Genomic DNA, 27126 nt, shown 5'->3' with positions numbered 1-27126 from the left:
CAGAAAAAAATATTGATTTATACTACAACAGGACTGAGAGTGACTACTGACCGTCAATAACATTTTTTAAAATTAATTTAATTTTTAATTTTAATTTTTAATTATTATTTTATTTCTTTTTAAGTTAATTTTATTATTAAAAATATTTTGATTTTACACAAAATTTATTTCAAATTACTACAAAGTTTATATTTATTTTATGTTAAAATATTAACATAGTATTAGTGTCACGATTTCATATTATGTTAAATTAACATATGTTAAATTAACAAAAAAATTTGTGTGGTTTGTTTGGGAGATGAAATATATGTTAAATTTAAGCCAAATTTTCCAACAACATACAGTTAGAAAATTTATGTTTTTTTGTTAAAAAATATACCGGTTAAAATTTGTGTATTAAATATTTGACACATTCATGTGTTAAATTAATTGCTGTTGTGTACATTGAACTCAAATGTTGAATTATTAAAACAACTGAAAGAAACGTAAAAATAATACAATACGCACATATTTTTAATTTTACACAATATACATGTTTCGTATTATTAGTGACAAGATTTAAGTGTTAAATTTACAGAAAAAAGTGTCGTTTTTATTACAATAGGAATGAGAGTGTCTACAGACTGTCAATAATATTTTTCCAAGTTAATTTTATCATTAAAAATATATTGATTTTATACAAAATTTATTTCAAATTATTACAAAGTTTGCATTTTGTGTTGAAATATTAACATAGTATTAGTGTCACGATTTAATATATTCATATTATGTTAAATTATTAACACAAAAATTTTTAAATGGACACAAAATTTGGGACACGCGATATATTTATGTTACATTGAAGCCAGATTTTCCGACATTGTACTAATAGTTTTTTAGACACAAATCTGCAAATCTTGTCTTTTCTATTAGACGTCGTCGTTATCGAAGACAGATATCCTATCGACAACGAATGATCGTATGGATTAAGATTCCGATACGTCAGCCATTTCACGAATTCAATTCCCAACTTATGACAGATAGGAAGAGAAGAAGCTATCGTAAATATATTCGATCCCGACGCGTCACAAAGTGAGGGGGGAGTGGGAAAGGGAGGTGGAAAGGAAGAGGAACATGTCCGTGAATTTATATTCCTTGCGCCCCGAAGACGGATAATGCGCTTCGCGGCTGGCGTCCGGCCAATTCTTAATCGCACCCTCGCTCGCTCTCGGGTTTTGCGAGCCAATCTGAATCGACCTTTGCGGTGTAGTACGGATTGCTTACCCCCTTATACACCCCTGCGCTGACCCCGATTCGCCGGCGCCCGCGCTGAAGTTACGGTAAATCTTCGGAAAACCCATCCATATCTAAATAATGGGTGAGAATATTCAATTCTTATGTATTTTTGCCTCCTGAACACGAATATGAAACTTAAAAATGGCGATCGGACTCGTAAGTCGAAGAGAGACGCAAAAATCCAATCAGACGCAAAAATTTAACCCATGTCCGAGAGACGCATTTTTATTAATAATAATTCATCCCTGGGATATAGGTTTGGGTTAGGTTATACCTTCCAGAAGGGGAGCGCCCCCCCCCCCCCCCCTGTAGGGAGGACGGAACCCATTGAGTCCTCGCCGATATACTTTACAACGCGAAGCGAAGTCCATCCTACAATTATTGTGTGGATGGGAAAGTGTATGCGTGGACACAGTGGGTTCCGCCCCCCCCCCCCTACGGGGGGTCTCTACTTCCGGAAGATATAACCAGGGTTGGGAAGTAACGCGTTACTTGTAACGCCGTTACCGTTACAGTTACTTTTTTTTGGTAACGGATTGGTAACGGCATTACTTATCGTTGTCTGTAACGGTAACGGTAACGCCGTTACATTTTTTCACTAACGAGTAACGATTTTAACAGTTACTTCTATCGTTACTTTGTTTTTGACTAATGGCTCTGGAACATAGAACGCGTCAACGCGTTACGCATGATAAGAATGCCATAGCCAATCAATCGTCTTCTTATATTAAAGCCGCAAGGATGTCATCTAAATGATGATACCGTGAAGCATCAACTTCTCTTAAAAATAAATAAAACGTTTTGATAAAATTTATTTGATAAAGGAAAGATTGTGATTTACCTTAAGGAATTAAGAATTTATATTATTATATAGTTTATTGTATGGTTTATATGTATTATAAATTAATAAAGAAGTATAAAAATGTGAACTTGGTATTTCTATATTAATATTAAGAATTCATGTATTATATATTAGTATTAATTATAATATACTAATTTAATATTAATATATTATATAGTATCGAATTAATATATTATAAACAAAGTAACGGAAATAATAACGATTCGTTAATTTTTGAATAACGGTAACGGTAACGAGTTACTTTTTAAAATCGGTAACGAGCAACGGTAACGAGTTACTTTTATAAAATAACATTCCCAACTCTGGATATAACCTAACCCAAACCTATATCTTAGGGGTGAATTATTGCTAATAAAAATACATCCCTCGGACATGGATTGAATTTTCGCGTTTGGTTGGATTTTTGCGTTTTTCTTCGATTTGCTAGTCCTACCGCCATTTTTAAGTTTCACACTCAGGAGGCTAAAATACCTAAGAATTCTTACCCATTATTTTATATGGATGGGTTTTCCGAAGGTTTACCAAAGTTACACCTGGTTCGCGATATACGGTGATTTGTACATACAAGCGACGTGTGTCGTAAAAGAAGGAAAAAATTTACCGAACTTGAATGAAATTCTAAAAACTGTGCTACGAGTTGCTCTACATTTTACGTCGCGCATATCGCACCAACATAAATGGAAATTCTTATATCTGATTAATATATCTGCTGAATAAGAAAGTATAATTAATAATATAAATATTTACGAAGATACAAGTTCGAAGAAAGAAAAGCTTATTTAAAATTGAAATTTTCTTTTTAATATTTATAATTCAAGGCAAAACACGAGAAGTCGCAAACTGTTACTTTAACTGTAACTTTTTCCGTTCATACATATCTCTTTTCGTGTATCTATTTTAATATATTCTTAATATGATGTACGCGATAAAAAGCTGGCTTCAATATTGTCGAGATTCTCTCGATCTCCTGATATTTCCCATACAGCACCGCAAGATTGCAATAACATTGCAGCAACATTTTTCTGCAAGATTCCAATATTGCAGAAACATTGCGAAATGTTGCTGCAACGTTGTTATGATATTGCAGCAACAGTAAAATGTCCGCCTACAGAAATATTGCAATATAATATTGCAGCAACATAGCAATATAATATATATGCAATAATGCTTTATGTATATTTATCGACATAATATCCTTAACATATGAAAAAAATAATAAGAAATTAGGCCTATAAGAGTCAGGACCTAGCGTGTATGGTTATATCTTTTTAATTTTACTAGCCGCTCTTTGTAAACTTTATATAATCATCATGACTAAAAATTAAATGCGGAATAGATAGCGCAACATGCGCCGCATAGCGGTAAACAAATGAACTAGCGATTATTGAATACTTTTTTTGTAATATTTTCGGAATGTTGCTATAACATTGCTAAAGTTATATTGTAAAATAATGTCTTTACAATATTTCTGCAATCTTAAACTGCAATATGCAATATTACAATGTTGCAGCAATGTTGTTGCAAGCTTCAGTGCTGTATGGGTCGAGGCACGTTGTTCGCGAAATTTTTAGCGACTAGGAGTATGATCGCATCAGGAAGCAAAAAGGATCTTCCTCAATGTTTGCGAAAATGATCAACAAGCTAAAGAGAGTTGCCAAGCTAAAGCTTGCGGACAATGAAACCTTTCTCGAACGTTAAATGATCTCGCGAAAGCTTCTTTTCTTTTTATCACGGTCGATGCTATCTCGTTTTACAGACGTTTCTGCGCATGCGAAGTAACGATCCGTGCCCTTTTTCGGGGAGGACACGAGTAAAACGATTACGTCCGCGTGCGGTCGGCAAAATGCCAAAGAGAACGCGAATAAAACATTTCGCTCGTTTACATCACGCGTTACGATAAAAAGTTAATGCGGGGTTTTGTTACGGAAACAGTCGAGAAACTAATAATTGGATCTACGCGAGCATTTATATAATATTATGACAACGTGAGAGTATCGCGCACGATGCATTTTCGCCTCGTTCGCTTTTCGGGAAATGAAGTTTCACATACACGGTTGAAAAATTTATGTTTTCTTGTTAAAAAATATGCCGGTTGAAATTTTTGTGTTAAATATTTAACACATTTATATGTTGATTTCATTGATAATTGTTAATTGAGCATAAATATTAAATTGTTAAAGTAATTTAAAAAATAAGAATAAATAATTGAAAATAAAAATAAATAATTAAAAAAAGTAAAAATAAAATAATCGAAAAAATAAAAATTAAATAATTAAAAAAATATAATATTGTGCATATATTTCCAATTTAAGGCAATATAGATATGTTCCGTATTATTAGTGACAAGATTTATCTGTTAAAATTTACAGAAAAAAAATGTTGATTTTATTATACAATAGGAGTGAGAGTGACTACAGATTGTCAATAATTTTTTTCCAAGTTAATTTTATCATATGAGAAATTTATACAATGATTTTATACAAAATTTATTTCAAATTATCATAAAGTTCGCATTCAAATTTTGCATTGAAATATTATTGTCACATTTAATATATCCATATTATATATATTAAATTAACACAAAAATTTGTTTAGGATATATTTGTAATATATATTTAATTTAAACCAAATTTTCAAATTGTGTAGGCATCCACGTACTAGCAATGGAATTTTTGCACGAATATCTGGAAAGGAATTCTCGCTCCGACAATTCTCCTGAAATTTTTTGCTGCGTTAATAACTTATTATTCTAACGCGAAATCAATTTTTAGGAATATCTGAGTGATCCTGAAGGATAATAACCGGATTGATTTTGAAAAATACACGTGTGAATATGAATATATATTATAATAATTCACGCAAAAGTAAACATAATAATAGCAGTTCTCCAAAAAAAAAAAAAAAATTTTTAAAAACTTTATTTAATATTTTTTCTTTTTTTCATAGCAATAAAAATATATACATATTACATGTATACGTGTGTATACTTGATTTGAAACGCATGGGCTTAGCGTTTAAAAAGAGCAACGGAATCTATATATGAATCTAACATGCAACTACATTTAAAGATTGCATGTTCGTGAATTTTACTACGTGATTAGCGTGAAGAATGCTGACATCAAAAATTTGGTGTGGATTACGTCGTATAACTTAAACCAAATTTTGGTTTCGAATCCAACTTAAACTTTAAATATCTCAAAAATTATAAGAGTCCACCGATTAAGTTATAAGAAAAAGTTATTCAGGATTAAGTCCTTGACAACATATATCAAGGTCAACGTGATTGGAGCTGGGTCCGTTATAGTAAATAATTACCTTAATTTTTCAAATGTATCAATATATTACTCATATTAAATTAATATATTAATTTACATGAGATATTTATTTCATATAGTGCAGGAAAAATATTATTCAAACAAAAGATGAAAAAGTTTTCTGATATTTATAAAAGAAATAAGTATATTAATAACAAAAAAGTTTTTAGAGACCTTTAATATTTGTATAAAATTATTATAAAAATGTTTTATTCAATATTAAAGAATGTTAAGAAAAAGAAATAGAGAAAAATCGATTGTTAGGCATTTTATTTAGTTCAAGTTGCCTTCATAGGTTAAAGCCTACATGGTTAGATGCTTTAAATTTTTAAGCACGTACTCTGCTTTGGTAGAAGCGCAAAGGGACATTCATCCTAAATTTCCGTTATCGTAGTAACTTGCACGGGCAGAAAATTTCTAAAATTATCACATCGGAGAATTGTAAAGTCTCCCAAAAGAGCTTCGTACGTTTGGCAATATCCATATTTAAATCTTTAACCGTTTGAGTGCTGAAGAATTTTCTTATACATATGCTAAAACCACAATTGAGTGAAATGAATAACAACTGCACTTGATATGAATACAACTGATCTCAATAGATGCGAAAATTATACTAACCAACAGCAGCCCTACCGCATTCTCGGTACAAAACAAGAGAAGCGCTATCGCGCTCCTCCGCATTTTTGGCAAACGACAAGTGAAGCGCGATAGCGCTTCGAAGTGCACGCGAAAGAAAATGGAAAGTTTTTTCCTCATGGTTCGGTTGCGAGAGGATGACGTGAGCGGACAATAATGAAGTAATATAATGTTAGAAAATTTGGCTTCAATTTAACATATATCCAGGGTTGGGAAGTAACGCGTTACTTGTAACGTCGTTACCGTTACAGTTACTTTTTTTCGGTAACAATCGTTACTTTTTTCTGTTTGTAACGATAACGGTAACGGTCGTTACATTTTTACAGTGACGGTAATGAATTAGCCGTTACTTTTATTATTATTTTTTGGTCTTTATTATCTTATATCTATTCAATAGATGTACTATTTGTTGAAAAATATTTTGTAGTCTTCTATCATAGGCTGCATTCTGATAGTCAGTGCCAGTACTGAAAATCTGTAGTAACGTAAATTATAAATTTTACCATACTGACAGTGAATATTGGGGTACACTCTTAATAATATCAATATTTCTCTTATCAATATTTAAAAACAATGTTTGATAAAAATTTTCGACAAAATTGAAATTTGTAAATTACAATTTAAATTCCTATAAAGATAAGCGTATTAAAAAGTAAAGATATTAACATAAAAAATTAGAATCATTAAATAAGTTTAATATAAAAGACGCTTGTTATATAAAGACTAATTTAGAGTTTTTAATCGTAGATTATTACATTTAATATTGATTATTAAATAATTTTATAATCTGATAGCTTATTTTAGCATTACAAAAAACAAAAACATAACGGAAAAGTAACGAATCGTTACTTTCCAAGTAACGGTAACGGTAACGCGTTACTTTTTAATATCAATAACGAGTAACGGTAACGAGTTACTTTCTACAAAAAATAACGATAACGGTAACGCGTTACTTTTATAGTGTAACGTTCCCAACCTAATCTGCATATATCGCATGTCTACACAAATTTTTGTGTTAATTTAATATAATATAGATATATTAAAGATGACACTAGTACACTATGTTAATATTCCAACACAAAACTAATGCAAACTTTATAGTAATTTGAAATAAATTTTACATAAAATCTCTCTCAATATATTTTTAATGATAAAATTAACTTAGAAAAATATTATTGACGGTCTTGTAGTTAGAGTAAGTACAAGACCGTCAATAATATTTTTCGCTACTATTGTAGAATAAAATCAACATTTTTTGGTATAAATTTTAACCGATAAAATCCTGTCATTAATAATACGGAACATAATTTATTGTATAAAATTAAAAATATGTGCACGTTATGTGTTATTTTTACACTTTTTCAAATTGTTTTAATAATTTAACATTTGAGTTAAATTAACGTAACAACAACACGTTAAATTAACACATGAATCACTACTATTGTAGAATAAAATCAACATTTTTCTGGTATAAATTTTAACAGATAAAATCCTATCATTAATAATACGGAACATAATTTATTGTATAAAATTAAAATATGTGCACGTTGTGTTATTTTTACACTTTTTCAAATTGTTTTAATAATTTAACATTTGAGTTAAATTAACGTAACAACAACACGTTAAATTAACACATGAATGTTAAATATTAAATATTTAACAAAAATTTTAATCTGCATATTTTTTAATAAGAAAACATAAATTTTCCAACCGTATATTTGTCTGAGGAATATTACATAAAGGCCGCTTATGCATTCATTGAAATTGAGATTAAAAAACGGATTCAAACTGTATAAGCAATGGGAATCGCATATAAAGAACCTTATTACGAATCTGAATTTATTTTGTCGTATCGTCAATTATGTAATAGCTTTTATTAGACCGATTTCAAATCAATTTCCACCCTATTTATCCTAGGCAACGTAATTTTTTTTTCAATATATATATTTCTATTTTATTTTGTAACCGTAAAATAGAATAATGTTAATCGAATTTTTTGTCATTTGATTCTCATAATCTTCGAAAGCTTAACAAACTTCCTGGAGAATTTATAATTGTAATTAATTAATTCATAAATTCATATAAATACTCCTTACTTTTATATAATATACTTTAATCGAAGGACATTTACTTTACAAACAATTCGAACTTTTAGCTCAATTTAAATTTTCTGAAGTGAATTTTTTTACATGCAACGATCTAATGTAAAAGTTTGCATTAAATTTCGCTATTATATATTATGTTTCATTATGTATAATTTAATTTTGTCGCAACCTAGAATTATTTATATACACAATCGAACGCGAGAGTGTCATTGTTTTCTAATTTCCTTTGTAATTTTCATTTCTGTGCAAAGCTATTCGTGCTGCTTTCAGAGAGAAGTCAGGAATATTTGATTGTTTGGATTTCGATGTGCTTTGTGCAGATGAAAATGCCATAGAGTTTGCGGTGCAATAATACGAACGAACGACGAGAAGAAACACGAGAAATGGAAGAAAGCTCGAGGATCTTATTCGAAGGAACCAAGCATTTCGACCTGTTATTCAAAAGAGCGTGTCGCTATTGACCCGGGGATGCCTTTATAGGGAGGGAATCTCCACGTTCCGCGGCAATGTCGGCCGTGTTCGTTTTATTATCTTTCGCAAGATTTTCCACAAGAACGATCCCATTACGTGCGGTGACGTTCGCCTGAGAACGATAATTAATTAATTTTTATTTATTATATTGCATATAAAATATTTATTAAAACCATTTAATATTTACTTATTTAAGGAGAAATGGCAAACGAATTCTACAAATTATTTTTATATTCTATTTTTCCCTTCTAATTGCGAAAGGAAATTACAATAAAGTATGATTAAAATAAAATAATTTTTATGAACATAAATCAATAGCAAGGTAAGAAATATAACTTCGTCATATTTTTTAATCATATATATTATTTGCAAAAATAATTCCAATTTTTTTTGGTTTAGTTCGATTGTAACTTTACGGAGTTCAAGATTAATACCAGATTAAATTCGGTATCTATCGTTAACGCGTTACATTCTCGCGTTATATGTAGTCATGGCATTTAGCAAATGACGCTGCGGCGGAACTGCTTTTACGTTTTGATACTAGGATGGGAATGTGAAATTTCGCATTCCCATTGCGTGATTTATGCGCGACAATGGCAGCGATAAAATCTCTTTTATACGGTTTATGCTCTTGTTACGAGCAATTTCACACAGCGGGACGAGTATTTTGCGAGTTACATAGCATATCAGAATGAATTACAATGAGACGAGCACGATCTGTATTCGGAATAATTGAATTCAAATGCCATGAGATCTTCACGTTGAAAGTTGCGAAGCAATCAACATCTAAATTCGCGCAAGTTGCGAGAAAACAAAATGTCGAATTATATATAAAATCGAGGTCTCTCTCTAAGAAGATCGAAGCTGGTGTAATTATTGTACACAGTTGGAAAATTTGGCTTAAATTTAACATACATCGTATGTCTCAAATGATTCACATGTATGTATGTATATCTTTATTGACTCCCCAATGGGGTTGCAGTTTTATATTCTTACACTTTACAAATTTCCAAATATATTTCATTTTCTTACATTTCCGCTCTTACAACTAACGCTCCTACACCTAACCTAACGCTTTACACAACGCTTTACTACACCGCTTTCCTTTTCCCTCTCTCTTGCTCTTCCCCTTTGCTCCTCACGCTTCCTTTCCTCCTTCATCCTTATGCTCTTATCTCTAACACTTCTACACACACATAGTTTTCCTATCTTTTCTCTTTTCTCTTTTCGCTCTTCTCCCTTGTTCCTAACTCCTAACCCTCTTTTTGTCTCCTTCCTATTCCCCTCCCTTTTATCCTTCTTTCCTTCTCTGTCATTCCTCCTTCTCTTCTATAAAGAGGTATATGGTGGGATGAGATCCGAGCGGAATCGAACCTGGGACGTGGCACTTGTCAGCCCGCGACTCAACGCTCTAAGCTACTTATCGCCCCCCCAACAGATTCACATAAATTTTTAATTTAACATGATACGAATATGTTAAATGATGACACTAATATTATGTTAATATTTCAAAACGAATGCAAAATTTATAGTAATTTGTAATAAATTTTATGTAAAATCAACATATTTCTAATGATAAAATTAATTTGAAAAAATGTTGTTGACAGTCTGTAGTCATTCTCATTTCTGTTGTGGAATAAAATCAACATTTTTTTCTGTAAATTCTAACGAATAAATCCTGTCATTAATAATACGGAATATAATTTATTATGTAAAATTAAGAATATGTGCACGTCCTGTTAATTTTAATCATTACTTTTTTTAATTGTTTTAATAATTTAACATTCGAGTTCAATTAACACAACAGCAATATATTAAATTAACACATAAATGTGTTAAATATTTAATACAGAAATTTTAATCCGCATATCTTTTAACGAGAAAATATAAATTTTCCAATTATATATGATCCAAGCGGTTGTGTAATTGTATTAATTACAAAAAAGTTTAAGAAAGGAGAGAGAGATAGGTATAAGAAGTAACGAGACATTATCGAAGAAAAGAAAAGTTTCAGTTGTTGGAAGAACAAAGCGACATACAGTTCGAATTAAAGGAACTTCTAATTATCATTCAACCTCGTAAAGCTAGGAGAATTTATTTTAATACGCAGACGTAATATATATCTCATCTTCCTTAACATTCCAGACTTCAGTGTTAATAATGTACGATGAATGTGTAGCCCGATCTCGTTATCGGTGCGTATAATTCGAAGGACGATCACACACCATCGGCTAAAACTTCGCCAATTTGGCAATTTTATCCGAGCGAACTGGCTGACTCTGCAAAGTTACCTGGCTATACATATACTGTGATAAAGATATCTAAGGTGCTCCATCTAAAGTGCACGACCGCGTATGAAGCGTTATTTGTACGCATAAATAGCGGAGAGAGAAAGTAGGAGAGAGATTATGTTATGTTAGTATACAATATATGCTTTCGACATCGTGTGTTTAAAATTTGCGATCATTATGAGCGTAATTGTTTAATTGCACATTAATTCTCAGGATGGTTAGGAAATTTCATCGATTAAATCAATTAAATAATTTACACGCGATTGAATCGATCAAATGTGTATGAAAAAAAAAATATAATTATACCCATTAATAATTCTATAGGAAACGAGATGTAATTGTAAAAAAAGAAAATTAGTATTAGGTGTACAACTTTGCTTCCGCCGTTTTTTTCCGAAATTCGAGGCTTTATTGTGAAAAACTAGTTATTACTTGTTGAGTCACTCCCAATGATCGTGCCAATTCTTTTGACTTTGACTCGAGTCTTCATTAAGTAATGCCTCCAATTCTGCATCTTCGAAAACCTTCTCTCTCTTCCACCGCTATGCCGATCTTCGACGTGAAAATCACCGTTCTTGAAGCGTTGAAACAACTCACGACACGTTCTTTCACTAATAGCGGCTTCACCATAAGTATTTGAGAGCTTTCCATGAGCCTCAGCCGCAGATTTCTTCATATTGAAGCAGAAAATTAAAACCTCCCGCAAATGACGAGAATTTGGCTCGTCAACTGACATTTTCAATCGAGAATAACTTTATGATGCAGACACAAATCGACTAATGTTTCTATGGGGTTATGTTAACAGATGCCCAAGTTTATTGCATGACGTCTATGATCTATTTATTTCGACCACTACTTATCGCTAAAGCCATCTATAGGAAAACGGCGGAAGCAAAGTTATACACCTAATATAATATACCCTGAAACAAAAAATGTATCTAAATCCAAACAAATTTTCTTTTGATTTCAAAAAGTTATTTATTTAAATACATACAAAGGAATTAGCTATTTCAATCAAGCAGCAAATACGTATATTTGAATTAATAAAGTATAAAATAACAAATTATATTAAATTTTTTATTTTTATTATACTTTCTGTTTAAAAAATTAAATTAAATTATTTTCTGTAAAGAACATTTTTTAAATTTTTGTCTGCTTGTTTTAAAAACACGGGTTTTCTTTATTTTAATAAATAATTTTTCATTCTCAAAAATAAATACTTTTTTAGATTAAAATCTTAAATAATTTATTTTAAAAATTATAATTTTTATTACATTCATATAATAATTTATTTAATATAACAAAACATTTTGGGAAATAAAGTATATATTTATTTAAGTAAAAAAATTCAAAATTAACAAATTTATTTATTTGATTGAACAAAATTTATTTTTGGTGCAAGAAACAGTATTACAAAAGTTTTCAAGTCGATTGGTCGCGTTTTCGCGTCAGTAAATCGTGAATAAAGTATATTAATTTTATTTAAACCGATACGTATCTCTTATTGATCGCGGTATTTTGTTTCGTCTTTTGATTATAGTGAAAGAATCCTGTTCGATATATTTTGCCTTTTGCAAGAGGAAAACATCTCTTTCTCTCTCGTGTGTGCTAAACAATCCTTTGCACTCTACGCGGCGTAACGTCAATCTTGAAATTTCCATGGAAATTACAAACATCCGGAAAAGAAGAAGAGACTCGTGGAGTCCCGCGGAATTTCATTTAAAATACGTTTAATCTAAATCCTTGGTTCGCCCACAAAAGAATCGATACTTAAATGTCATTATACAAGCGATTACGTGTAATATGTTCTTGCATTTTTTAATTTTTACTAATAAGATAAGCTGGCAATTTTCCACGATGCATTTTTTTCAAGCGATAATTAGAAACCACATGCGATTCAGATAACATTTAATTAACTTTATATATACATATTAAATATGCTATAAATTTATTATATCTCAATCATACATTTTTACTTTTTATCGCACCATAGTAAAAAAATATACGTAAAATTTATATACAGGGTGTTTCGGAACAACTTTCCGTTCGTAAAATGACGTATTCCTAGTACAATTTTAAGACGATTTTTCCTTTACCAAAATTTCAATTGAAGCGTAATTTTTGAATTATAAGCAAAAATAGTTAAAAAATCACGCGTCGAGTACAGAAGGCAGGCAGAAGCGGCGCAGCGGGCGCGTTGCAGCTGACCGTCCGACGTGTGATTACCACTGCCTGAGTCGCTAACTATTTTATCTTATAACATAAAATTATGCTTTAAATAAAATTTTGGTAAAGAAGAAAATGTCTTAGAATTACGTCAGGAATACGTATTTCTTAAAATAACCTCACTTTAGCAAAAGTTGTTCCGGATCGTCGGCCATCGGACGCTGCAATCAGCTGATTGCTATACGCGATGTAACGCGATGTGTATGGCGGAGTGTATGCGTAAAAGAAAGAAAGAGGGAGAGAGAGAGAGAGTGAGAGAGAGAGGGGAAGAGAAAGGAAAGGAGGGAAGGAGGGACAGACGTTTATACACACGCACGCACGTACGCATATACTTTTTTTCTCGCTCTCTTGCTCTCTTTTACACAAACTTATGTTATAAGATAAAATAGTTAGCGACCCATGCGGTGGTAATCACACGTCGGACGGTCAGCTGCGGTGCGCCGCGCCGCTCCTGCCTGCCTTCTGTACTCGACGCGTGATTTGCTAACTATTTTTCCTTATAACTCAAAAAATTACGCTTCAATTGAAATTTTGATAAAGGAAAAATCGTCTTAGAATTGTATCAGGAATACGGATCATTTTACGAACGGCAGGTTGTTCCGAAACAGCCTGTATAACGGTCGTTCTATCTCTCTTCTCAAACACGTCCGCGTGATGTATAAAATCCCCTCTCCCTCCCCCTTACATGTGGGAACTTCGAAATAAAATTATCCCTTATAACCAGAACGTACTTTGTACGTGAAAGAAGATACTTTGTAAAAAGAGGAAACTCAGCTCCCGTATTCTGACTGGTGGCAGATTGGCGATTTTGTGGTTATCGATCCCGACGTCGCGGTATGTTCAATCCTCCCCCCCCCCCCCCTTCCCGTCATCCCGATGCCATTAAAACAATTATAATGCCAGTACTAGCACGCCCACATATATAGATGTATTCCTAAACATGCAAAATACTTCTATGTACACGAGAAAGAAGGTTTCCTTACGCGTACTTTCTTTGAAGAAAGTATTGTGTGTGTTTGTGTGTGTGTGTGTCGACCTTAGACATACAATTTCCAATTTACCACGAGGTAAAGGAGCGGGTCGAATTCTTTCTCTCGTCATAAATTAACGATACGAGAACCCTTATATTCGTCGCACTCGCGGCGTACTTTGTCGAGACTGTAGCCTGCATCGAGCCAAAAAGTCAGTCGCACCGATAACTCAACGCAAACTTTTACGCGATTACTAAACTTTCTCTCTTTAAGCGTCTCTCGTGGATCCAAGATATTCAATAAAGAATCTCATCTGAGCCGTTACTTATATTGGCACCGTGTCCTGCAATAGAAAGAAAAATGTATGGCTATAAATAATCTGTATTTCCTCCTCTCTTTTTCTCTCTGGAGGCATGCAGAGAGAGAGAGAGAGAGAGGGGGGGGGGGGGAGTTAAAGATTATTTTATGACACGTCAACAGCTAAAAATCTATAGTAAAACTTTTTTTATGTAAAAAATTCAAGAATCCAATTTAAATAAAAGGTGAAAGGTGTTAATATTTTACTGTTATTTTTAAGTTTACAATGTGGAAGAAAAATCTAATATCCATATATGCACTTTCGGATCTCGGATATTGAATTTTGCATGGTGACATTTCCTCTTCTGACGTTAGTACAATCTTGTCCGATTTCTCAGATATCAATAACATATCGGGATGGCTTTAACGTTGAAATGTCAGACTGTAGAAAAAGTTGTTTGGAACCGATGTAAGCGAGCATTGTAATGCATATGCTGAAATAACCGCGTGAAAAAAAAAAGCTGAGATCTCTTCCCGACATACACAATCGGGGACTGAACCGATCATCGAGCTCGATCACTAACCGCATCTCAATGAAATCGATTACGATCAACGCTGCTTCGAAAGCACATGTGGTTCCATCGTAATAAATACACAATGTAGGAGTGCATGGAGTAAGCATCATATAAATCCACTAGAAGCGGAGTTATGTGTCTATGTGGGAGAGTGTATGTGCAATCTCGTCATTGTACCATTATAAATTATAAGTCATACTCAGCTGCATTGCTAATATTGTATATAAAAAATCGACGTTTTTATATGTTGCAGCACACACAATAATCTTTTAATAAGATTCATCTCTTCCATGTATATCTATTTATATACATTTGCTTTTTTTCGTTATTTATATAATTATAATTTTATTTTGTTACAAATTTTAAAGTAAGACCGACTTGCAATTAATTACAGTGTAAATAATATTCTTTTAAACGTAATTAAAATAATCTCAAAAATATGATTACGTTTAAATATTCCACATAATTTGCGTTCATACAAAAGGACAAAAGATATAAATAATTGGACAGAAAATCATAAAGAGAGGGGGATTCTCGTTATCCCTTTTTAAAATAATATTGAAACTTCTTCACAAAGAAAAGGTATACAACACGTCCGGCTAAAATGAAATTATCCAGATAATACGTTTAACGATTCAGAGGATTTGTTTTCCTTTTTTTTTTCCAGACAATTATATCCGCGATTATTATTGTCGCTATTAATAATATGGATATGATCAATGTTTAATTGGAAAGGGGTTGTATAAGTGAAATGGATCGGCGAGATTTTACAACGGCACGCTATTTCAACGAAATCGTTCGTCGTGTTAACGATCGATCCTGATCACTCATGCAAAAAGCGATAAAACTCAAAGAGGTATTAACGACTGCGCGCTCGACAAAGTTTGTTTATCAAAAAGAATAAACGGGATTTTAATCGCGTTTCGGTCGATACGCAGATACGAAACCGGGTGAAATCCAACGAATAATTTCCACGCTGTTAAAATTTTCTGTTAAACAATAACGAATAAATCCCAGTTTATATTTTGAATTAAATTCTAGGATTCAACATCATATCGTTGAGAGATAATACGCTATATAGATTATACTTATTTTTATTATACGAGGTGTAACAGAGCGCCCGTATCAGCAGTTTTCTGAGGAAACAACGCATTTTTGTGAAAAATGTTTCATGCAAAAATTGTAGAGCTCTAAGTGGCGCATTATATAATAATATTAGTACGATTTTGAATAGCACCGTCAAGATCATATAAAAATCACTTTGAATTTTTTAAATGGAACCCCCTATTTTTCATATTCTTGTAGCTTACCTCGAGAGATTTCTAAGACACAATAATAAAGTATTTTTTTATTAACTACTTCTTGATTAATTTTATATTTTAATCTGACTTATTTTGATATAAAAAATAAAATATAATCTTACCGTAATATTTTATGTGCAGAATAATGAGACAAATCGATTAGTGAAAAAAAACAACAAATAATTGTTTAAAAAAATACATTGTAAATAATTTTCTTAAAAATAATTATCTTTTTATACTAATTGATTTGTCACATTTTTCTGTACACAAAATTATTACGGTAAGATTATCGAAAACTAAATATTTTACGAGATATTTAATTTTTTATATCAAGATATGTCAGATTAAAATTTAAAATAACTTAAAAAGTACTTAATGAAAAAATACTTTATTATAGTGTTTTGGAAAGCTCTCGAGGTAAGCTACAAGAATGTGTAATGAAAAATAGAGAGTGTTATTTAAAAAATTTAAAGTGATTTTTATGTAACCATTGACGGTGCTATTCAAGATCATACTAATATTATTATATAATGCGCCACTTAGAGCTCTACAACTTTTGCATGAAATATTTTTCACGAAAATGAGTTGTTTGTTCAAAAAACTGCTGATACGGGCGCCCTGTATATTTGTGTATTTTTTTCGCTCAATAAATTATGAATTAATATTGATTAAAAATTGATAATAGAGAAAGAAAATTAAAATAAGTAAATTACGGCAAATGTCAAATCGAGTTCTATCAAATTTTAAATTTGCAATCCATTTAAAATTAAAAGATTAGTTTCTCATTCATATGTAAATATAAAAAGACAGAATTGTTAAAAAAAAAGATGCTTTTAATTTTTTACTTGACTATTGACACTTATTCGCGCTTTGTCGAAAATATTTGTGTGAAAATGATGTAACGTTTTCCGACAACAAGTGGACCCAGAGTTAATGCGGGTAACGCAAACCGATTGTGTAACCCGACACGTTTGGCAAATTTATTAGTTGACGATTTGCTTGACCCTCGCATGCGTGTGTTTGAAAATCAACGCGTAAATATGCCACACGATGTATCGATGTAATTTGTCAGTATCGATGTGTGCGCGCATCGTACCCCGTCATCCTAATAGTTTGATAGCTCACTGGTGCGTTTCGAGCGAATGGCGATCTATTTCGAATTCTCGAGCTTGAGAAAATATCAGAAAGACACGGCGTTTCCCCGGCAATATATATATATTTGTCTTAGCGTTTTATTGTACGTTCAGCTATATACGTACGACGCTCGATATTCTCGCGCTTCGTCTATTTATAGTACAGTCACTTTAGAGTTTAGCCTTGGAAAAAATGTTAGCCAGGTGAATTTTGGCACAGACCTTCGTTTTTGCATAAAATTGAAGAGGAAAAAAAGTTTACCATTGTACAGTGGCCGCTAAGAAAAATAATTAAACAAATAGGGTTCAAATTCCGTTTTTCTGCAAATATCTCGTTAAATATCGATTTTACAAAAAAAAGACAAGAGTAGAAAATTAAAGAGTTGACAATTTTGCACAAAAAATGTTGTGTAAGTTTTTTTCGTACGAGCAATGCTTTTCACGTAAAAATTTATACAAGATGTACGATTTTTGGTGAATTTACGGAGCGCGCCGACAGACGTTACATGGATTGAAACGCGCGCATAAAAAATGTAAATATAATAAAATAAAAGTAGACATTCCAAGCTTTCAATTGCTATTTTAAATACTTTTCTAGCGCAATTTTTCGCAAATTTATGACGATTTCAAGTTTAATGTTTCATCAAAAATTTTGAAAATTACTGAAAATGTCAATAGCTTGATTTTAAAGAAAAAAAATTTTGTAATTTTTTTTCTTTTCGTAGGATCAAAGAATGAAGTATATACTGTAATATCCTGCAGGCGTTTTTTTTTTAACTGTTTGGAAGCTACTTGTAGCTGATTTTATGAAAAAAGCAAAAATGGCATATAACATTTGTTTAAACCATCGTAAAATTTTAAAAAATTGTCGTACAATAATGAAACAAATTACATTAAAAAGCTGAAAGTTTCAGCTTTTCAACGATTCTTTGCTCATTTCTATACGATGATTCATTCAAAAGTTATGACATTTTTTGTGCGCGCGTGTGATGTTTCAATCCACGTAATCGTCTGTCGGCGCAATTTCACCAAAAATCGTACATCTTGTATAAAGTTTTACGTGAAAAGCATTGCTCGTGCGAAAAAAATTTATACAACATTTCTTGTGCATAATTGTTAACTCTTTAATTTTCTACTCTTGTCTTTTTTTTGTAAAATCGATATTTAACGAGATATTTGCAGAAAAACCGAATTTGAGCCATATTTGTTTAATTATTTTTCTTAACGGCCACTGTACAATGGTAAACTTAATTTCCCCTTCAATCTCATGCAAAAACGAAGGTTTGCGCCAAAATTCAGCTGGCTAACATTTTTTCCAAGCGATTGCCCGATTTTTGTCTAAAGTTACTAGACTATTAGGCCAGCGAAAAGTGACCGATCTCTTTTAAAATTTGATACTGTGCCAATATGAATCTTGTAAATATCAATCCAATATCAACCTTTAAATTTCCGAATTTGGAGCTTAATAATGTCGAGAAGAGGGAAAGAAAGAGGAAGAGAAAAAGAAAGGGAATATTTTCATTTGTACAATTATATATAACATATACACTAAAAATAAAATTCTTTTCAATCAAATAAATACATTTTGCTAATATGTCGATTTTTTTACTTAAATAAATATGTAATTTGCTTCCAAACATGTTTTGTCATATTAAATAAATTTTTATTTGCATGTAATAAAAATTATAATTTTTAAAATAAACTATTTAAAATTTTAAAATATGAAAAAATATTCATTTAAAGATAAAAAATTATTTATTAAAATAAGGAAAATTTGTGTTCTTGAAAGAAGCAGTCAAAAATTAAAAAATGTTTTTTTAAAAGAAGTAATTTAATATAATAAAGATAAAAAAGTTAATATAATTTTTTTATTTGCAAATAAAAGCATATATCGCTTTTATTTTATATTTGACTAAAGATTAATTCAAATATATTTGCTGCTTGATTAAAATAACTTATAATTTCTTTTGTAAGTATTTAAATAAATCATTTTTCTTAAATAAAAAAAATTTTTTAGTATTTAGTATATTTTATTTTAATGTGAAAATTGTGTATTGACATCAACGCGCGAGACCGATTCTTTCTTAGGTACACTTTCTTTCTTATCTCTATAAATTTCTTTGTGATTGTTACGTTTATATTAAATCCTTCCAAGACTTGCTTAGACCTGATTGTTTCAAATATAGTGTTCCACGTATATTACAAGATAATATTTTTTTAACGCTAACATAAGTAATATTTTTCTTTATATATTCGGATATTTCACAGAAAATTTAGAAAATATTATTGTTGTGTGATAGAAGCTGCCTCGTCCCCATCTTTTGTCATAAAATTATTTTATCTGACGTTTTAGCTTACGGCTGTAATACAGGTTGAACGTTGAACCAAATTGTGGAGTAATCACCATCGCGAGGATATAATTATTTCGTCCATTTACTAATGGCATGCCCATTAGTACCGCAGTCCCGATAATTACATTTCTAATTATCCACGTCCGTTCATTTATAAAAAGCCGGTTATTGGCGTTTGCAGTCAGTTCACTCCCAAAGTTTATCGCATTTCTCGACGCATATATAATCGTTTATTGTCCGCTTCCACGCGTGCGTTCTGAAAGCGATCTCGTCGCGAGATTTATCGATTCCCTCGGCAAATTTCGGTCTCATTGCGATTACTCCCGTCGCCGACACGCGCGTCATAAATCATGCTAAAAGCGATCTGGCTTCCGGCGTTCGACTCGGATTATTATCCCGAGCTCGTAGCGGCTTTCGCGATTCTCCTCGCAATGGAAACGGAGAACTTCGGCAAGATAATCACGTAATAGCGCATTTCGCGAGTAAACGCCACAAACGCACAAATCTTTATTGCACCTCGTCGTTAAGAAGATTAAATTCGTATCGAGAGATGTTTCAGCGAGAAAAGATTAGTTTTACATGAATTAGGCGGGTAGAAAAAAACTTGCTTTTCTGCAAAGTTGCGCAGTCGGAAAATTTGTGTTTTCTTGTCAAAAAATATGCCGGTTAAAATTTTTGTGTTAAATATTTAACACTTTTAGGTATTAATTTAACTAAGATTGCTGTTGTGTTAATTAAATTTAAATGTTAAATTATTAAAACAACTGAAAAGAGTATAAAAATAACACAATGTTCTAAGATATGTTCCGTACTATTAGTGACAGGATTTGTCGAAATTTATAGAAAAAAATTGATTTTAATTTGCAATAGAAGTGAGAGTGACTACAAACATCAATAATATTTTTTCTAAAGTTAATTTTATTATTAAAAAAATTAAATATATTGATTTTACATAAAATTTATTTCAAATTACTTTGAGGCTTGCATTTATTTTGTGTTAAAATATTAACATATAACGAATTTGATTGGATGCACTAGTGCGCACTCTTTCAGTATTTAGTATTCGATTGGCTTGCTCTGTACTGGTTCAGAATTTTATATGTATTCGGTTGATAGCGCACTAAAAACACGTGCTAGTGAAAACGTGATCGACTGAACTGCATTATCTCAGTGCAGTTTTATTTGTACGTTCGGTTGAAATACATTGCACTAGTGCAGAAGGCACTGAATTGTACTGAGATTTCCGACAGTGCAATTCAGTGCAAATTTGAGTATTCCAATGAAAAAAATATGGCAGCTAAAATATTATTATTAGATGAACTGTTAAATAGTTCGAGCAGTTCTAGCGATGAAGAAATGATGGCAGTATTAATGCGACATGAAACACAAATTCCGAAAGTTCGAAATATAATAAGTATTATATATGAAGATTCTAATAAAGAGGTATTATCACACATAATTTCAATGTATAGTTTAAATATTTATTATATTATTTCATATTTAAAGTATCTCTCTTTTATTTAGTTTCAGCGACATTTTCCTTTAAAACAAAGTACATTTGATAAATTACATGATATGTACGCAAACTCCGAAATTTTTCATGCAGCACAAGGATATGGTGGACGTAATGGTGGACTTTCCTTCTGGATGGTTCAAGCTCGGGGGTTAACCTAAAGAAACTTGGGTGTACTTTTTTCTTCTTTAATATTTGAGATCTTGATGTAATCAAAATTGTAAAAAAAAACAGAGAGAACTAATGTAATTCAAACAGAAAACGAACAGAATGCGCAAGAACACCTTCCCATATAGCACCGCAAGATTGCAACAACATTGCAGCAACATTTTTCTGCAAAATTGCAACATTGCAGAAACATTACGAAATGTTGCTGCAACGTTGTTATGATATTGCAGCAACAGTAAAATGTCCGCCTACAGAAATATTGCAATATAATATTGCAGCAACATAGCAATATAATATATATGCAATAATACTTTATGTATATTTATCGACATAATATCCTTAACATATGAAAAAAAATAATAAGAAATAGGCATATAAGAATCAGGATTTAGTGTGTATATAGATTTTCTATATTATAATACAATAATAACGAAATTATAAATTGCAAACTTTTCGGTACACATTCGACTTCCTTCAGTGACAGAGAATATCTAAGAGAAATAAGAAAAAACTCAATTTGCAATTTTGTAAATTCACAATCTCTTTGTATCCAAAATATTCAGATATGCAAAAAGATTGTGGTGGATTTACGCATACAAGTTTTTTCACATCTCTCTTGTCTTCATATAATCTCAAAATTTATTTATTAAAATCTGAAGTATCTTGCATGTTAAAAAATTATTATCAAATTTTTGATTTTATATACGAATGGAAACTATTAAAAGAATTCTTAGTCCAATGTCTGAGTCCCCTGTGTTGGGGTTATATCATACAATTTAAGCTAATAAAAATAGTTTTTATATCTTTAATCTCATTAGTCGCTCTTTGTAAACTTTATATAATCATTGTGACTAAAAATTAAATGCGGAATAGATAGCGCAATATGCGCCGCATAGCGGTAAACGAATAAACTAGCGATTATCGAATACTTTTTTTGGAATATTTTTGGAAGGTTGCTGTACCATTACTAAAGTTATATTGTAAAATAATGTCTTTGTAATATTTCTGCAACATTAAACTACAATATGCAATATTGCAATATTGCAGCAATGTTGTTGCAAGCTTTTAGTGCTGTATGGGTTTAAATATATTAATATTTTACTTTTTTATGTTGATTACTGTAGGTTTTTCTCTGCTCTCTTGTTGATTACAAGTCGCATATTGCACATGTGAGCACTAAAGAAGTTATTAAATGCACTATGTTATGATCAGTACCTGTAATCGCTCCCAGGTCAGTGCAAGTAACCGCACTCGGGTCAGTATTAAACTACGCGCTCCAAACATGTGCGTCTAGCAACAAAAAGTTACTAGCCACTGAAACGGAGCGAGTGCACATCAATCGAATTCGCCAATAGTATTATGTCATTTAACATATCCATATCATGTTCAATTAGCACAAAGATTTGTGGAATTTGTGGACCGTTTGAGACATGCTATGATACATATATGTTAAATCTAACACAAATTTCTTAACTGTGCAAGGTTATTTTTCCGGAAAGAAAGGCAAAGATTGTAAGCATTAATGGTGGGGCAAGAATCGAAAAACGCAAACACGCTTCTTCTTTTTCATCGCAAATGTCTTCTCGGCACGATATCCACGCGATAAGCAGCGGCACGAGCGTCGTTCTTAATTAAAAACTTGCGAAATCATCGAGAAAGATCGCGTTACGACGAAACGGAACTATGCTATTATTTTCTTTCGTGGAGATCGCAATTTTTCTGCACAGGCTGTTTTCGTCGAAATTTTTGAACCTACCAATTTGCCGCTCGTGCGTGTCGTATCATACTGTCGCCATCTTTGAAAATGACGTTTCCTGGAAATCTAAGAGTAATGACATACCCAGCAAACACAGATACATAACTGTAACATTGCCATAATAAAACGGAATGTAACAAGTAATATAACGTATTTGTTACATGTAACATTGTAATTTGCCACTCATATAAAATTGCAGTTATATAACAGGAATATAACATGTTACTATAATGTTATATGATTGTTACAGTCATGTAATAGTTATATCCAAGTAGCAAACTGACGTCACAATAACAGTAAATTTTAGTCACAAAATGACCAATTAAAATCCTAAGTTAGGTCTCATGAGACTCGAAAATTACGTCAATATGTCACATCCACGGGACATCATCTTTTGACGTTTGTTTGGCAGCAAAACTAAGACCAATTACAATAGTAATATAACACATATTAATGTGATATATATTGTAGGTAAATTTAAATAAATTTAAATAATTTAATTTATAAAATTAAAGATTTTATTTATATACCCGAAGTTAATTTCTGTTTTATATTAAGCAAATAATAACAAACGATTTTCACTTATTCCGATAGAAATTGTTCGAATAAATAAAAATCGGATATTATCTGTTCAATTTTCCAAAAATCAGTTCAATATCTGAATTTCCTAGTACGGGAATCGTATCAGAGATTGAATTGATAAAAATAATTACAATGTCATTAGCCGCATTTTGCAGGCTTTATATACGCTCATGATAAAAATTTAAATACGGGTATAGGTAATACGAATAGCGCGCCGCGCGCGCGCGCGCGCATAGCGGTAAGCAAATGAACTATAATCCCAATATTAGTTACAACAGGACTTTATTTGGACGATCATAGGATGTCTTCAAAATTACGTCTTCGGCTAATCTAAGAAATGAGGTCTTTTAAACGTCAATTATTAGTTGCCGACATTATAGACCAAAAATAAATGTCATTATGTCGTCTTTTAATGTTACTCTGTTACTTGGGCTGTTACATTATACATATATTCAAAATAGAAAGAGAGAGAGAGAGAGAGAGAGAGAGGGAGAGAAGATGGAAAAAAATGATTTTTCAAATATCATGGAGTATGTGTGCATTTCCACTATTACATTTTATTTTACAAAAATGGAAAGGAAGTTCAAAATTTGGTTGCTTCTGTTACATATTTATATTCGTCAGAATTCACATATCTGAAATTTCAATTTGATCGTGGAATAAATCTTGTCGGGTGCAATTTATATTTCTGCTGGGATATTTCGCGCGTTCGTTCGGAGTGATACAGATTTCGTGACTTGTCAACATGACATGTCGCACGTGCTGCTGTCTTCCTCCTTGAGCAAAATTCCTGGCGTACCTTGAAAATCTATTATCGAGGGAAAGTTTATTATCGGAGTAAACTTTACTGTCAGCCTTTCGGCCGCGTGTGTGCCGCCTGAATAATTTATTCCCCTTTAATACACCGAGGGTATCCCTCACCTTCCCGTTCGCTCGTTCGGTGATTATCCGCGTCTGCGTCGTTGTTTGCATAATCCGCGAAGAGCGCATCGCGTCTGCATTACAAACGACGGCCGGATTGCGAATGTAGCGCGATTTCTTTCGCTTTAATCGGACTCGAGAGAGTAATCGAGATGAGTAATCGTCCCAATATGTCCGCGATATCCCATTGGAATTATTCACCGAATATCTATTCCAATTCTATTTCCAATTCTGTGCTGTATGCGCCGATTTATGAAAATATCTCTCTCGTAGTAATTCAATTGAATATCGTGTGATCTCCTTTCTTTTCCTTTTCTCCAAGTTTTTGTCATTTGTCGCAACGTCTTTTATAATATCTATAATATATCAGATATGCATATACAAATTAACATTCTGAGAAGAACAAAATCTGTTAGAGTTTTAAAGCTGTGGCGCAATAAAATTTTTAAATTATATTTTAAGATAGTGATGCTTTGACATTTTAATCGAGAAAAAGTTTGTTTTAAATTAAAAATTCAATAAATTTGTTATAAAAAAATTATATATTAAAAACGCAAAGGATTCGATAAAAAAAAGAGAAATTACAAAATTATATATTATATTAATGACAAATTATCTGATATTTATAGCAGTTTCGAATAATTAAAATCTTAGTGTTGCGATTTCGGGAATTATTGAATAATTTAACAAGATAATAAAAACATAACTTTTTATCTGCAGGACTAGAAGGATGTGCCATGACGTTGAGGAGAAGCGCTTTTTGCCGGATAATAAATCAATAATTCGTGTATGCGACTTCCGATCATGGGAACAAGCGAGCCGGAGAAAAGAGCATCGAGCACATGTGTCACACGCAACATTTTTTTTTTCTCAGAGCTCGTTTGTCTCCGGAAACGGTCGAATTGCGTTTCGATTATGCCGCGGAGTTAGCCATTTTTTTCGCACATACGTTGTTCAAGTAATTCTAGACGGGAAGACGGATGGAATTCGCGACGCAAACAATTTTTTTTTTCATAGTTCGATATTTGAAATTGTTCTCATTTGTATTAGCGTGGTAGTTACTTCGCTCTCATCGTAATAAATTGTACGATTTATTCTCTCGGTGGATATTTCATTAATTTTTTTTTATATAACATACATTTCATGAAAAATATTTTATCCTTATTCACGTTTTTTAAATACGATTTTTCTATCTTCAATATTACCGTCTTAAATATCGAAAGCAATAATCTGAAAGTTTTGATAAACAACGTACGACTTGTCTATCCTTATTTATTTGATAACCTTTAAACTACTCACCATACTCGTAGCGGAAGCTATTTTTAATTTTGTAAAGGGATTATGTACAGACAGATATTATTAACCCTTTGCTGGAAATAATAGTCTTATACATTGTCGACATTTTTAATTATTTTTTACGCACACATGTCTATTACATATCTGGTAAATATGCATGAAAGGTTACACCTCACCGATTTTACCGTCATTTAGATATGTTGTAGGGGAGGTTCTTCTGAGTAATTCGCCGTAAGAAAAAAGTGGGGGAAAGCATTCGTTTAGAAGATATAACAAATTAAAGTTTCACACTTTTAATGCTTTTTCTCGGATATTATGAACTAATATTAGGAAAAGTAAAGTTTAGTGTAAAGTTTGTATTTGTTGTAGGATAGACATAAAAAAAGTATTTGTTTACATTTACGAGATAGGTACATGATCATAGATATTTTGTCAATAATCGATTTTCACCTATTTCTCGCGGTTCGTTAACAGCTTTCAATGTGCGACTACATGAATTTTTGAGTCATATCTTCAATTTTACTTTTAAAACTGAAAATGGGTTTGGGTTAGGTTATATCTTTCGGAAGTGGAGCCCCCCCGTAGAGGGGGGGGGGCGGAATTCACTGTGTCCACTTTACAACGTAAAGCGAGATCCACCCCACAATTGTTGTGTGGATGGGAAAGTATATGCGTGAATGCAGTGGGTTCCGCCTCTCCCCCCCCCCCCGTACGGGGGGGCTCTACTTCCGTAAGATATAACCTAACCCAAATCTATTTCTGATTTAAAATAAAAATTTGGTTTCGATTACGTTATATAACCCATCTATGACCCTGTACCTATCTCGTAAACAAAAATATTTCCTACGTCCTCTGCAAGAAATAAAATGTACACAAATATATCACTGTTCTTAATTTTATTTTATAATACTTCAAAGAAAGCATTAAAATTGTGAAATTTCAATTTATTATATCTTCTAAACGAATGTTTTCCCCCACTTTTTTCTTGCGGGGAATTACTCAGAAGAACCTTCCCTACAACATATTTAAGTGACGATAAAATCGGTGAGGTGTAACCTTTTATGCATTATTTACCACATATC

General features: G+C 31.9%; 1 protein-coding gene across 4 annotated transcripts in view; it reads left to right on the top strand.

Moving 5' to 3' along the window:
- LOC138934001 (solute carrier family 7 member 14) overlaps nt 1–27126 on the top strand; it is a 103034-nt gene that overhangs the window by 27557 nt on the left and 48351 nt on the right. The window lies entirely within an intron of this gene.

This window comes from Polyergus mexicanus, unplaced genomic scaffold (genome assembly GCF_030449975.1).
Source record: "Polyergus mexicanus isolate NDT 795.1 unplaced genomic scaffold, iyPolMexi1.0 SCAF_6, whole genome shotgun sequence".
Taxonomy (NCBI): domain Eukaryota; kingdom Metazoa; phylum Arthropoda; class Insecta; order Hymenoptera; family Formicidae; genus Polyergus; species Polyergus mexicanus.
The sequence above is the reverse complement of the archived record's forward strand: the minus strand, read 5'-3'. Positions and strand labels throughout refer to the sequence as shown.